This window comes from Gallus gallus, chromosome 5, assembly GCF_016699485.2.
Source record: "Gallus gallus isolate bGalGal1 chromosome 5, bGalGal1.mat.broiler.GRCg7b, whole genome shotgun sequence".
NCBI lineage: Eukaryota > Metazoa > Chordata > Aves > Galliformes > Phasianidae > Gallus > Gallus gallus.
In genome coordinates this window covers 10,704,079-10,717,704 of record NC_052536.1, presented here as the reverse complement: position 1 = coordinate 10,717,704, position 13,626 = coordinate 10,704,079, and the positions used below count along the sequence as shown (strand labels likewise).

General features: G+C 35.7%; 1 long non-coding RNA gene across 9 annotated transcripts in view; it reads right to left on the bottom strand.

Moving 5' to 3' along the window:
- LOC107053383 overlaps nucleotides 1–13,626 on the bottom strand; it is a 322,875-nt gene that overhangs the window by 14,495 nt on the left and 294,754 nt on the right. For 4 of the 9 annotated variants that reach the window (XR_005860125.1, XR_005860127.1, XR_005860131.1 and 1 more), the window contains one exon: nucleotides 11,022–11,908. The exons of 2 other annotated variants lie outside the window; for them this stretch is intronic. This is a non-coding gene — a long non-coding RNA (uncharacterized LOC107053383). Of the gene's footprint in view, nucleotides 1–543; nucleotides 639–11,021; nucleotides 11,909–13,626 lie in introns of those variants that run through there. 3 more of the 9 variants (XR_005860129.1, XR_005860128.1, XR_005860132.1) reach the window with 1 other exon arrangement.

Here is a 13,626-nt window from a genome sequence, read left to right as displayed (position 1 = left end):
TGAGATCTGGCAACATTGTTCTATGAAATGAATTGTAAGCTGTATTTACATGCAGTGTTTTCAGTGTACAGCTTATATTTTGTGTTAGAAAATTTTTATTTTTTTTTCTGATTCACTATGGGAGAAGGCATTATTCCAAACGTCCAAAGCATTCCCATTGTCCTTACTGTGAATTTGTACTATAATACAGTGCAAAAAGGTTCTGTTGAGTTCTGCTTAGTTTAGCTTAGCAAAAAGGTTCTGGTCTTGACATGCATATTTCTCAGTATCTCAACCTGACAAGAGCCTGCAAATGTTATGGAATAACTGTACAATGAAGACATATTCATTTTGCAGTTAATGCAATGCATCATATGAAGTATACTGCAAGCATCCTGTTAGGTCCTGTAAAATCAAATAAATAAATAAATAGAAATCAAGTATCAAAAATATAGTTTAGTAGTATAATTTAATTTGCAGTCGATAAGCAAGCCATCCATTTCAAAGCAATGTTTCTGCAATATTAGGGCAGATCAAATATCCCCTTAAGAGGTCTGTGCTTACCTTTAAGATGCAAAGTGTGTGGACTTCACTATATATTTAAGTTTCACTTCTTGGGTATCTATTTGTAGGCACAGGGGTATTGATTCGGCAATAACCTGTACAGCAGAAGAAAACCTATTGAGGAGGACAAGCTTGGTGAGGGGGCAAAAATGCATTACAGGCTGCAGGCAATTGCAGTACCAATTGACTACTTAAGAGCTTTCTTTAGAAGACTCTGTAGGAGATGAGAGATGCATGAAAATCCAGGTTCTGTCATAGATAATTTCTTGGTATCATAGGCAGTGTAGCATTTATATACATCACTTTTTCTGCCTCCAAGGAAACAGTAAGGTTAAATTTATAAATGTATTTTCAAATTTTCAGAGAAAAGGTGCTACATATATGCAAAGTATTATTAATAATAGGCTCACTATAGTGTATCAGTTGGCACAGTTGCATCGTGGAAAATAGTTCTCATATCATTATTAGCATGACTATTCCAAGAGGAAATGTTGAGTAAAGTACAACAAAGTGGAGTTATTTTGAGCATATTTTCTTTATTTTTATGGGCCACTGAAAGTAATAACCGATCCCCTTAAAATCTAAGACCTTATTTCCTTTTCAGTTTCCAGTGCTGAAAACACTGGATGCACAAAAAAAAAAAAAAAAAAAAAGTGATTGTGTGGATCATTCCTCTTTTCTTCCACATAATTTGTTAATGTATACAGCAGTAGGGAATTTTAAGAGATTCCTTTCATGCGATGTAAGAACAAATTATCTTCATCCAGTCCGATTTATACATGAGAATAACTGACTCAGAACAGTCTTGTGATCAATGCTTCTATGACTACCTTAAATATATTCACTGAATATTATCTGTACAGAAAATAGCCTTGTGGGATTAATTGTTATATGTGTTTTTTTAAAAATATATCTATATTTTAAAAAGTCAAAAATTTAAAATGATGCTGTCATTTAAATGTAGTGTGAAAGTTTAAGTGCAAATCACTCTAAGGTAACCTTTTTTTTTAAGAGCGGACTAATGCAGTATTATGTTTTATAGAGCAATAAAATTATGTACTAAAATTATGCTCATAAATGTAAGCAAATGTAAACCAAGCTATTAGTTATGTTTTCTCAGATAAAAGTGATTAGCATAGCTATCAAACTCTTCTCCCATTTGAATAACAGAATTATGTCTGAAATCTAAGGCTTGTTTGCGAAAGCTGAGTCTTAAAAAGAAATGTAAATCCAGCTATCAATGTTGTATTTGAAAGTGAATGCGGTGGCCTGCCCATCATTCTTCTAACAACTAAGTGCAAAGGAACACGACCCAAATTGCAGCTAAACATATCAATACGGAATGTGCCTCAAATGCCATTTTAGAAATCATTCTTAGCATTTTATCCTAATCTCCTTACTGCTGATCAGACTTATTTAAAAACTATTGTGGTTTGTTTAAACATAGGAATGATGAAAGAGTCGTTTAGCAACAGTCACTGAGAGACAAAGTTTCATGTATAATTCATGAAGTATGTGGTCATCTACTAGCAAATTAATTTCCATCTGACAGCTATACTTGTGGTAGTGTCCTCTTAGGAAGGCAAATGGTATATAATTAAAATCTGAACAGAACAAATTAATGCTGATTACTTCATAAAGAATTTCAAAGCTTGAATATTGTTAACTGTCTTTATAGGATCAAAACATGTATTTTGACAATGTATTGGATGGATTATCTTGACCCTTTGTCCAATTGTCATTAAAATTGCTCCTGGAGAATCCAACTGTATTGAGAAAAAAAAAAAGAAAAAGAAAAAAAGGAAAAAAAAAAAAAAACAAACCCAAACCCCAAACTCCTCACCAAGATTAAGAGGTGAATAATGCTAATATTCGCTGGTCCTAAGAAGCACTTAGTATTTTAGATGCAAACCATTGCATCTAACAAGTGCAGCATTCCCTTTGCATCTTTCCTACCTCCTTCCCTTATCCTCTTAAATCAAGTTAATCAGTATCATCTGAAGCATTTAGTGGCATATTCAGCCCATTCAGTTTGCCACACTGAAAGGAAAACTCTATATAAACAACTCTGGTGATCGCAAAGGTTTTCTTCTTGCTTATAATGAAAACTATTACAATAATTTTATCAGGGTTTTCAAGAAGTCATGAAATGAAGAACACTGCAGTGATGGCTTACACGTTATCTTAACCAAATTGATTTTTTTTTTTTATGGTTTCTCTTGTGTTTTCCACTTCTGTGCAGTGTGCTATGCTGACAACTGCAGTACAAATCTTAAGAACACGTTAGCAGGTGCTAAGGTTTGTCACCGCTTTCTATCTCACTTGCTGATGCAGTAAAATCATACCTTTCTAGGCAAGGTTTTTGCATGTTGTTGCAACGCTGGTTGGAAAGTTAGACTTCTGATTTGGGACAAGGACATTTTCTGTGTGATGTCACAACATCAGTTGTTAGTCACATTATATTTCAGTTAATGCCATCCCTCTATAATCTTTTTTTTTTTTTTTTTGAGACTGAAGATGTTACTGAATATTTTTTACAGGTTACAGTTGCACAGTGTAGCCTTTCAGTATTGCAGGTCAGTAAAGTTTACTGAGAAAATTTCTTCAATTCAGAGAGAATTTGAGAAGATGACAAGGTTAAACCTAAAAGAATTCAGACAATAAATGTGCACACAAACACCAGTGTTGTATACAATGTTAAAGCATTGCAGTGCTCAGGCAAATTGATGTGTATGAGTATTTCATGAAGATAAGACTGGTAAATCAGAGACATACAAAAATATTGAGCCCACAGTAATGTGAAGGGAGATTTGTCTAACAGTGGCATTTATTGGTAGGTAAAGCAGTTATTACTATCCATTCACGGTCTCTGTGGTTCTCAGTAGTGGATGAACCCTTCTTTTTCACCAATCCCTTCTGTCACTTTTTAGAAAGCCTCTGTGTCAAAAGAGTTAACAAAAAAAGTACTCGGAGCATGACTGCCTTGTTCTCTTTTCTTCCCCTTTTATGAGAAGGTCTACAGTCTAGCAGTTGACTTTTCATTTCACCTCCATAATAAGCATCACATCCAGTCATGTTTTGAAGGAAGAGTTCTGAGGAATCCGTTAATAAAGATTACTTGCTGTTGGATTTGTTTGTGGGTTTTTTGCCTATACAAATTGCCTAAAATTAGCTGATGGTGGAATATCAGATTCAATTGCTCAAGTAATTCTTCAATTCTGGAGCCTTTTAAGAGAAAAGTGATTTTGTGATGTCAGTGCTAAGACGTACTGAATGCTGTTTTGTGGTCTTTTGGTGAGAAGTTGTTTTCTGATATCGAAGAACAGGCTGGTGATAGGATAGGGAAGAACTGAGATCTGAAAATGTGGGGAAAGATATGGAATGAGCAGTTAAAGTTGACCAGAAGTAGTGTAAACTAGGGTGATAGGGAATGTAGAGATACAGGGAAAATATCTAGGTTTAACGAGAGTGAAAAGTGAATGAAGACCACTTGAGTGTGAGAACATCAACAGTGAGATTAATGGTGAGCAGTGGCAGCAGCTGCTGCGTCAGTAGAGTGTTAAGTCTGAAGATGTTTTAAGCATAAAAATTCTATAAGGGGAGGCATTCCATGTGGTAAAATAGAGTTTATGCTATTTGCAATTTTGTAAGACACAATGGACATCAATTTATCAACTAAATATTATCAGATGGCCAAAACGTGAGACATAGTGTTACACGTGCTGAAAAATTCTGTCATCCTGCAGTGTTTAACACAAGCTGAAAGAACAGTATAAACTGCCAGTAAATATAAAATGAAATGAAAACAAACACTGCAGTGCATGACTTCCTGTGGGATTTGATATTAATCCCCACTTATGAGGAGTAGTCTGTACAACATATTTTCCCCAGGGGGCTTGTGAGTTATCCAGCTAATCCTTATTCAAGGCATATGATTTGTATCCGGCAAGAAATCACACAGAATTTTTTCAATCAGCTCCAAATATGTAGTATTGATAATAAAGTCTGTGTAGTTGGATTTGGGGGGAAAAAAAGGACAGCAGCAACACAACCATCTTTGAAAAGAAGGTTAATGTGTGCCACTACTCAGTGGTCAGTTCTATAATTTTTAGATAATGCTACAGTTTTAAACATCTGATTACCTTTGTAAGGAATTTGGTTGCTCCTCTGGGCTTTCATTAATTTCTTATCCTGTTATTACATCTGCTGTTATTGGATGTAAATCACAGACTAATTGTCTTAATTGTTTTTTTATGATTTTGAGTCTTAGTGATAGATTTTTCTGTCTGTAATGGTTTCAAAGTCTCTTGTGCTTTTCATCTGAGCACAGCTTTTTCAGATTCTTCTACCTGATATGTTCTCACTTCACATCCTGGTAACCATTTGTGGCCACATCCTATGGAAGGCAAAAGAAGGTGGCTTCTTTGTTTTGATAAGAGGTATAAGGTTGTTTGCAGGGTGCCACAGTATAAGATCCTTAAAGACACTCTGGATTAGCACTTTCACAATCTCTTTAAAGTCTAGGTATTCTATTAGATCAAGACCAGATACTTTTAAAGGTATGTTCCTTTCCCCTTTAAATAGAAAGATGCAGAACGAGAACCAAAACCAGCTTAATTCTGTTAGTATGAATAGTGGAACTGTTGGATGGACCATTAAGAAATCATTTCTGTTGCCAGTGAGCAAAGTTGTGAAGAAGTCCACTGCTGTAATGGCTGACTGCTGGAAAGATGATCAGAAATGCTTGGCTGAAATATTATTAGCTGAGGTTCAGTTCTTTCACATAGTCTTGTGTCTGTGAGGTGGGAGAATGGCCTGTGTTAGCAATTATATCATTTCTTAAACTAAGCCTGAGTGTACTACTAGTAGGCATTGTACTTTTTTAGTGTGTGCAAAAATATCTCATTCACTTCTCATGTTTGGAAGCTGAGATACAAAAATGCCTGCTGTGAGTAGTTGTTAGTCCTGATAGTAACGTGTGTGGTACACAGGCAGCAAATATTCGAAAGACTAAATCTTGGCCTGAGATTACTTGGATGCTAAGTATAGAAATTACATTGTTCAGACTTATATTTTAAGAGTTTAAATTTGGTATGTTGCTTCTTGTTTAAGTAAGCATAAGAAGGTGGAAAGGATGTAGGGATATTTTAAGTTTTTCCAAAATGATCTCTCTTGAAGCATGTTTTCCTATGCAGCTGACTTCTCTTTAGTTCCTGTGGGATGAGAACATTGGCAGTAAAATCTTTCCTTGCAGATGAAACATAGGCTGAGTTTGTCCATTTGTTTGAAATAAACTGATAGATAGATAAGTAATTCTGAATTACTTTAGAAAAGATGAGCACCTTTGCCCTTCTGGTGAACACAGAGGCACTCATGACCTTTTGTGAATCACTTAGGGTTTTAACTCTTCAGAGTAGTAGCTTATTGCAGTTGTTACGTGTTCAATGTTAGACACTGAGAACTTGCTGTATGCTTGAATGACTTAATCTGCGTATGTTAATTTCCATGTATATGTGATGGACAACATGTTATTTTTTTTAATTTTTGATCTACTGGAGAGGTACATAGCTTCTGTGAGCTATATGGGCTTTTGCAGTGCTGGAAAGAGAAGATTTTGAGTTTGTAGCCTTTGATTTTCTCATAGTTGTTTAAGATGCGAGTTTGTATTTGTACACAAATTTGTAAATTTGTATTTTTTGTACATGTATCCATGTATGCTTCCTACTAGTGGCAGAATTTCAGATCCTAAAATCAGTGACTTTCTCAGTTAATTCTGGGAAGATTCCACAGAAATATAGAGTCCGTAAACCTCAATAAACCTCAACTACTGTAATAACTTTGACTGTTCTAGTATTTGGACTTTTAGATCTGCTTAGTCCTTCCTGCTGTTGCTTATGATAGTCAGTTCTTCATAGTAACCTTAAGTAATTACTGTCCATACCTTCCAAAATGAACTTGCAAAAACACTGACATAATCTTTCCTTCCTATTTTTAAGTGGACCAAGTTGTTACTGGGAAGTAAAATCCACTTACATTGTGCGTTAGACATCTATTCACATGAGTGGAATATCAATTCAGTGTTATGTCTGTAAAATGTTCCAAGCCTTTAGCACTTCTGTAAACTTCAGTTTTGTAGTTGGCTCGGGAAGTCCATAATTTAGTAAAAATTGGGAAAGAATTTGTATGCCTACCAGTTTGGTCACTGTTAGTTGAGTTTGTTTCCTGACTGTTGAAAATGGAGTGCCATGAAATGCTCTTTGTCTCAGTCCAGGCACTCACCTTGTATATTAGGCTTTGTTGTAGAAACATCTCACTTTCCATAAGCCATCTTTTATGTGTTTTTTTTGAAGGTAAAAGGTCAAGATGAGAAAGTAAAAGGAAAGGCATTTCCTGTCAGTTCTGAATAGTAAACTGCTTCTTGTGGGCTGATTCCAAAACTGGAAATTTTGTTGCAGGTAATGAGTTAATCAGTGGCATCAGCAATGTTATTTGCTTTTCCGAGTACATGCAGTACTTAGCTAAGAAATGTTTCTTATATATCATACACTGTGGTCTTAGTCCCAAATACTTTTAAAACATTCAGTTCTTCTGATGATTTAACAACCTCTGCAACAGTCAGAATGTTTAAAAAGAGAACCCATTTGTTCTCCACACAGCATCTCTCTAATGAAATAGAAACCAGTAGATGGAAACTCTGAGAACACAAAATTCTTGCCAATATGAGGTTGGACTCATGGTTAACTTGCTGAACACCAGGAGCATCAGAAGTTCCAAGACTGTTTCCTCTCTTTTACTGAGTAGTAAAACTCCATCACAAGATTCAAGGAGCACCTTAGGAATGCTTAAGCCTTTTTGTGATCAACAGATAATCTTGTATGATCCCAAGGACTTTACTTGATTGTAAGCAGGGTTGCCAAATACAAGTTGAAAAAGAGAATAACCTCTGTGGTATGCTACCCTGCATATACAAATTAAACTACTTAGAAATAAACATAACATCTGTAGTGTTAATTTTTTGGCACTTACTGACTTGATTGCTATGGACAAGTTCACTCTAATGCGTAAGCTGTAAGTTTCAGAAGTCTGAACTGTACTTAAATGGCTTAAAGGTATGATTCCTTAAGTTACAGCCATTGTCATAATCTCTCCGTACTCTATTGGTAGAAACTCGAGCTAAGTGTTTATTCTGTGTAAGCCACATAATAAACACCTGCATATTTAGGAGCTACCTAATGACCTAAATTTAATAAGCCATATAGGTAATAGATTGTAAAGCAGAAAGCTCGGTACCTCTGCCTGGTCCCAGTGTGTACTTAAATTCTTAAGGCTCCAGAGCTGTCTGTTGGCACAGCTTTGTCAAAGTAATGCTGACCACTCTAGTGGAATCCTAACAAATTGAAATCATCTGTATGTACTGACAGAAGCCAAAAAGCTGACTTTATACTGCTTTTTCCAACTGAGCAACCAGACCACAACACTGGACCATGTGTGTGGCCTCACCCACTTGCATATATGACACTTCTGGAAGTGAAATGTCTATGAAATCATTAACTGATTCACCCTCTGTATAAAGCAGCTAGTTTGTCTTAGTGACTTAACAGGCTTTGATGAGTAATCCTTATGGCTAAGATTCGCACAGTCAAAATGAGGAAAAAGTGACAGTTTCACAATTACTTTCTAAATGTGAGAGCGAAGTATTGGAAGACTGCACTTGCAAAACAGTTGAATACGGTCTGCGTCTATAGATGTGGATGTGTATACTTCTTAAAGACTAACTAATGTACATGAACTATGTTTTATAGAAAAGCAATATTTACTAGGGTAATCAATTAGATGAGCCTAGCAAATTTTACTTTGCAGATTTTTCAGTCAGTGTAATTATCTCTGTCGCTAAGAGGAAAGCAAAGCCAAATAACTTACTTTTTGTCAGTATAAATGTAGGCCCTTCAAATTTATGTTAAGGTTGCTGGAAATTTGTCCCATTATCTTAGTTTACTGCTTAAAATCTAAAGAAGAGATACTTTAAAAAATACCTGAGAGTTTAGTGAGCATGATTCTGTAGTTGACTGAAAAGTAGACAAATTTATCTCAGAATTCACTAGGGAGTTGATCTTGCCTGTTCCCTGAGCTCTGATAGTTTGGGTAAAATGGAAACTAGATCTTGCCAAACAAAAGCCTGTGGTGTCTGAATACCTTTTAATGAGAAGGAATGAATTCTCTGAATTCAGTAACAACACTCCCACTGAGTTCAACAGGGAGGGAACTGGAGGTTGGGGAGGGGTGAAGGTATCTGACAAGCTTTCACCAGGAGTATTTAGCACATGCTTTGAAGAATACATGATGAGTAAGAGCAGCAGTTCCTCCAGAATGCTTTCTAAAGATAACTGATGAAAAGATGGAAAAAGATGAAAATAAATAAAAGTGGGTGCTAATAGCAATGGATCAAATTAAAAAGAGATTTTTTCTTCCTGAGAAATTCGAACTAGCATTAAATTGTAAGAATGTGAAAGAGCCTCCAGTGAGGTACCTTGTAAGTGCTGAACATTCAGTAGTACGTAATGAAACCCTGTTTCTAGTTCTTAGGCACATCATAATTTGAATTGCCAAATCTGTGCGCTATCATTTCTGTTCATCTGATGACCGTGGATTTTTCTTTCTAATAGGTTTTTTTTTTTTTTTTCCTGTGTTATTTTGCCTTTAAAAGTTGGTTTTCATGAACTTGTCTTGAAGTTTCAACACTATGTTTCTATGTATTGGTATTTATGCTCAGAATATGTAGCAAGAAGTTGAAGGATACCAGCTGTACCTGGTAAGAAGAAAAAAAGGAGGCAAAATGTTGGGTGTGGAGATTTAAATCATAACTGCCTCAGGAGAGAGTTGTTTCCTCTTTCAGTAGCAGCCTAAATTCTGGGTCATGTTGCAGCCAAGAGGTATCTCCAGAAACACAGTGACTGAGCACTGGGACAGTGCTGCATTTCTGTTAGGAAAAACAGTCTTTGAAAAGCACATATAAACAAGAAGCACATGTGTTCAGCTTCCATTTAAGTATTTGTTTGTTCACTTGAATTTCTGTATGTATGTAACTATTTAATTTTCATACTCCTTGCACTGTAGGCAAGCTTTGATTTTTCTTCCTAAATCATCAATGGCACACAGACTACCAGAACAAGCCTATACAATAGTAGTGGTTTTAATGGTTGCAATTAAAATCTTAATGTGTGATAGCTGCAAGATCTTGCAATATTCTAATAACTTTACTAAAAGCTGAAATTTAATGAGTCACTGTGTGTGTGTATATATATGTGTGTAAATTTTGATTAATATTAGCAATGATAAAAATAATTATTATATGATCAGGGCTGAGATTATGACTAATTACTATTGAAGCTCTTTAAAAACAGGCACTAAAATTGCTTGTTTTCTATTGCAAAAATAGGTACAGTTGTGATTCTTGTGAAAAGATTGTTTCTGTATATGAACAAGGCGAGCATCTCTCATTAACTTTTCTTACTTGAAAATAGCATTTCATCCTGAGGAATAATGTGCAAGCTGACTGAATTCAGACAGAACATTATCCCTCCTTTGTCCCATGGGCCCTTTTTTAAGGACCTCTCACTTCACTTTGCCCAAAAATCCAGTATTTGGAAGATGTCATCAGCAGTAGCAGATAAGGATTCAGGAAACCTAGAGCTTGTTCCCAGAACTGACAGTCATCTGATTTACAGCTTAGTCAGGTTCCTTTGTTCACTGTGCTTTTGGCTTCCTTTCTATCTTTTGTTTTCTTTGCCTTGCCAGTTCAATTTATTTATAGTGGACTTTCTTTCCACAGTGTCTTGAGACATTATATATTGTAGTTGGATCCCAACCAGCATTTGGGCCTTAAAGTTCTACTACTACAAGTCTATTCCCATAACACATGTATTTTCAGGAAAAGAATAGTAGTAGAAATGAGTCTGTTGCCCCTGTGTTATTGCTGCTTTACAAATCCTTCTGCAAGCTATTGGAAATGTAGTCATAAACCGTATTTTGAGGAATCTCATGTAAAGCAATGAGAAGCTCCATGAAGCCTTCCAGGATTGGATAACTATTGATAAGGCATTTGGCTGAGGGATTGATCTTCAGTTGCTGAGGCCTTTTTTTAAGTACCTAGTTTGGTGTTTTTTTCTTTTTTCTTTTTGAACTTTCCTATTAAAATCAGTTGCCTCTTTTCAAGGTGCTGCTTCTATGCTCTCATAGAAGTGCCCATTTTTGATTCTGTTTCATAGCAAACGACCACTTCAATATTTTTCACAAAACAACCAGTCTTAAATGTTTGGTATCTAAAGGTACATTCTTGGACACAGTGTTAGTGGTGTAAATTCTTTCAATCCAACAAAATTTATGCAGTTTAATATTTAGACTTCTTACCCTGTATTCCAGATGTGACACTTTAAGGTACTGAGTACATTCTCTAAAGGAACGCAAGAGAGATAAAAGCATGTTTTCTTGGTTATGGCACAGGATTGTTGTCCTTCACCATAGCATTTTTATTGGTTATCCATCAAGCTATGCTTTTAAGGAGTTATTTCATTGTCTTCTTTTTGGAGTTCTAGCTTGAGATATAGTGCTTTCATTTGCTGAAGTATGTGTAATTGCATCTGTTTGAGTGATAGGTATAACTAAATAGTCTAAAACAGGTACTTTGAACCTGAGATTTAGCGCTGGAAGAAGGCAGATGTCTTTAGTTTCTTGCTATTCCCATCTGTAAGAGCTGTTAATGTTCTCTCATCTCATGGATATGTAGTAATATGAAACTCTAGAATACTTTAATGATACTTGTCACCAAAAACTCATAGAGGAATAATAATTCAGTTTTTAAAGCTAGACTTGGACAGTACTCTATAAATAAAGTCAGAAGCAGTGCATTGAACAAGGAGAGGGAAATTTTGAATGGTTGCTACTCTAGTAGTTCTATGTATTCTTAGATTTAGAATCTTGTTCAAATTGATAAGTTCTAAGTAAGGAAGCTCAATCAAGTTTACACATTTATACATACATTTTCTTGATTTATACAAGGACTGCTCCAAAAGTGAGGCCTCCTATTTTATTATTTTGGCCCACAACATCAGAGGCAGATGTTGGTGGTATGGCAGTAGAGGTTGAACCTTCCTGCCTATATTCCATTACATGTTGTTGCTGTGTAACAGATGGTAGCAGTGGGACTGCCTGACAAAATGATGTTCTACATGGAAGTGCAGAGGAAGCAACGGCGTGTCATTGAATTTGTCCATTAGGAAAAAGAGGCACCCATTGACGTTCATTGATGCTTGATAAATATTCATGGAGACCAGACAGTAGATGTGAGTACAGTAAGGCATATGCATTCCTGTAGGAAACAAAAAAAACAAAACAAAAAAAAACCAACCAAACAGGTGTATTTGAGATAATCTAGATCATCCAGATTATTTCTGTTGCTGATTATAAATTCAATTTGCCAAGGGGATATCTAAAAGTAGAAAAGAATGCCCAGGCCTGAAGAAGCCAAGTAATGATAGCTGTTTCTAACTGCATTATTTCTACTGTATTGTTGTTGGTACAACTTAATTTTTGTCCAAATCTCTGTTTAGATCCAGTAATGCTTTATGCAATCTTGTATCTCAGATGCAGCAATCTACCACACAAAATGTTTGAGTACCTGCTTTAAATATCTCTGAGGTTCCAAATTTACGATGAGGCACTATACACTGCTGTGAGATTCAGCCTGTTGGCCCAGAATAGTTTTAATATCCTGAGCTTCACTGGCAGTAAATATTAGACAAGCAGTGAGTATGGCTACTTAGGGCAGATGTGATGGAGAGCAAACAGTGGTCCTGGATTCATTCAAGCAGTGTCCAGTAGGGAAAAATTCTGTTCTTCTGACTTGTCCTAAATTTGTTGAAATAGGATATTTATTGACATAAAGGTAAATGCAATCATGAATATGATGATATTGGTACAAATTTTAACTTATATAAGATAATAATGAATACATGTAGACTGCAATTTGTGTAAGAGCACAACAAAGGTGTTTTAAAATCATGGAAGGAATTCTGAGTGCCTCATTTAATCACCAGTAGTGTGCATTCTTGTTGGATTTAAAAAACATAACTTTATATTCAGTCTATGCCTTGTATTGTTTAGTAACTAGTCTATCAAAGTAGCCTATCAATATTCTTGTTTGTATATAAACGTCTGTTGGAAATATGAAGAATGTTTCATGTGATGGCTGTTTCTATAGTCTAGAATGACTAATTGTTTGTGTATATGGATGTTATGGCAGTCTGCATAATGAAATCAGAAACAAGCATTTGACAAATACTTCTATGCAAGCTAATATCTTGCTTGTCCCTGTTTTTCTGACCAGATTATCAAGTTTTTACAGTATGAATAAACTGAAACTAAAATTAAAATAATTCTACACTTGTTTCTAACTTGAAAATAGATACAACACAGTTTGGTGGGTTTTATTTCAAGTTTTTAGTTGAAGAAGCATTTTCTTTTCTCACACACACCAAGGCAAACAGAGCCAGGATAGATGCTCTAACGCTGATCTCTATGTCACTGCTGATGGTTTCATATCAGTTAAATGACTTATGTCAGTGACAGAACAGAACCTGCTCTCTACAGCAATGTGGTTACACCCAATACCTAGGAGAAAGAATGCTGCTCTTTTCTATCTAATAGAGATTTCCAAAATTCAGTCCTGTTTGTGTAAGCTCTTCTCTTTCTCTTTTCTCTTGTCTCCTTCTCACGCAGTGCAACTCTCCACAATACAGAGTGAGACTTTCGTGTCTGTGTGTGTTCCTGGCATGTCCAACACGGCTACTGATTTCAAGAGGAGCTCAAGGAATGTGCAGGTCAGTACCGCAGTACAGACTGCAACAGGAGCACAACTTAATAGCTTCAGGCAGTTTTTTTAAAGCACTTTGATTAAAATATGAGTAAAGAGGTATTCTGGCAATTTTGCTTTTGTTTCTATTTAACTAGTAAAAAGGAAAAAAAGGAAAAAGAATGTTTTGCTGAATTGCATGACCTCATGGGCCATATTTCATGTTCCTCATTGAA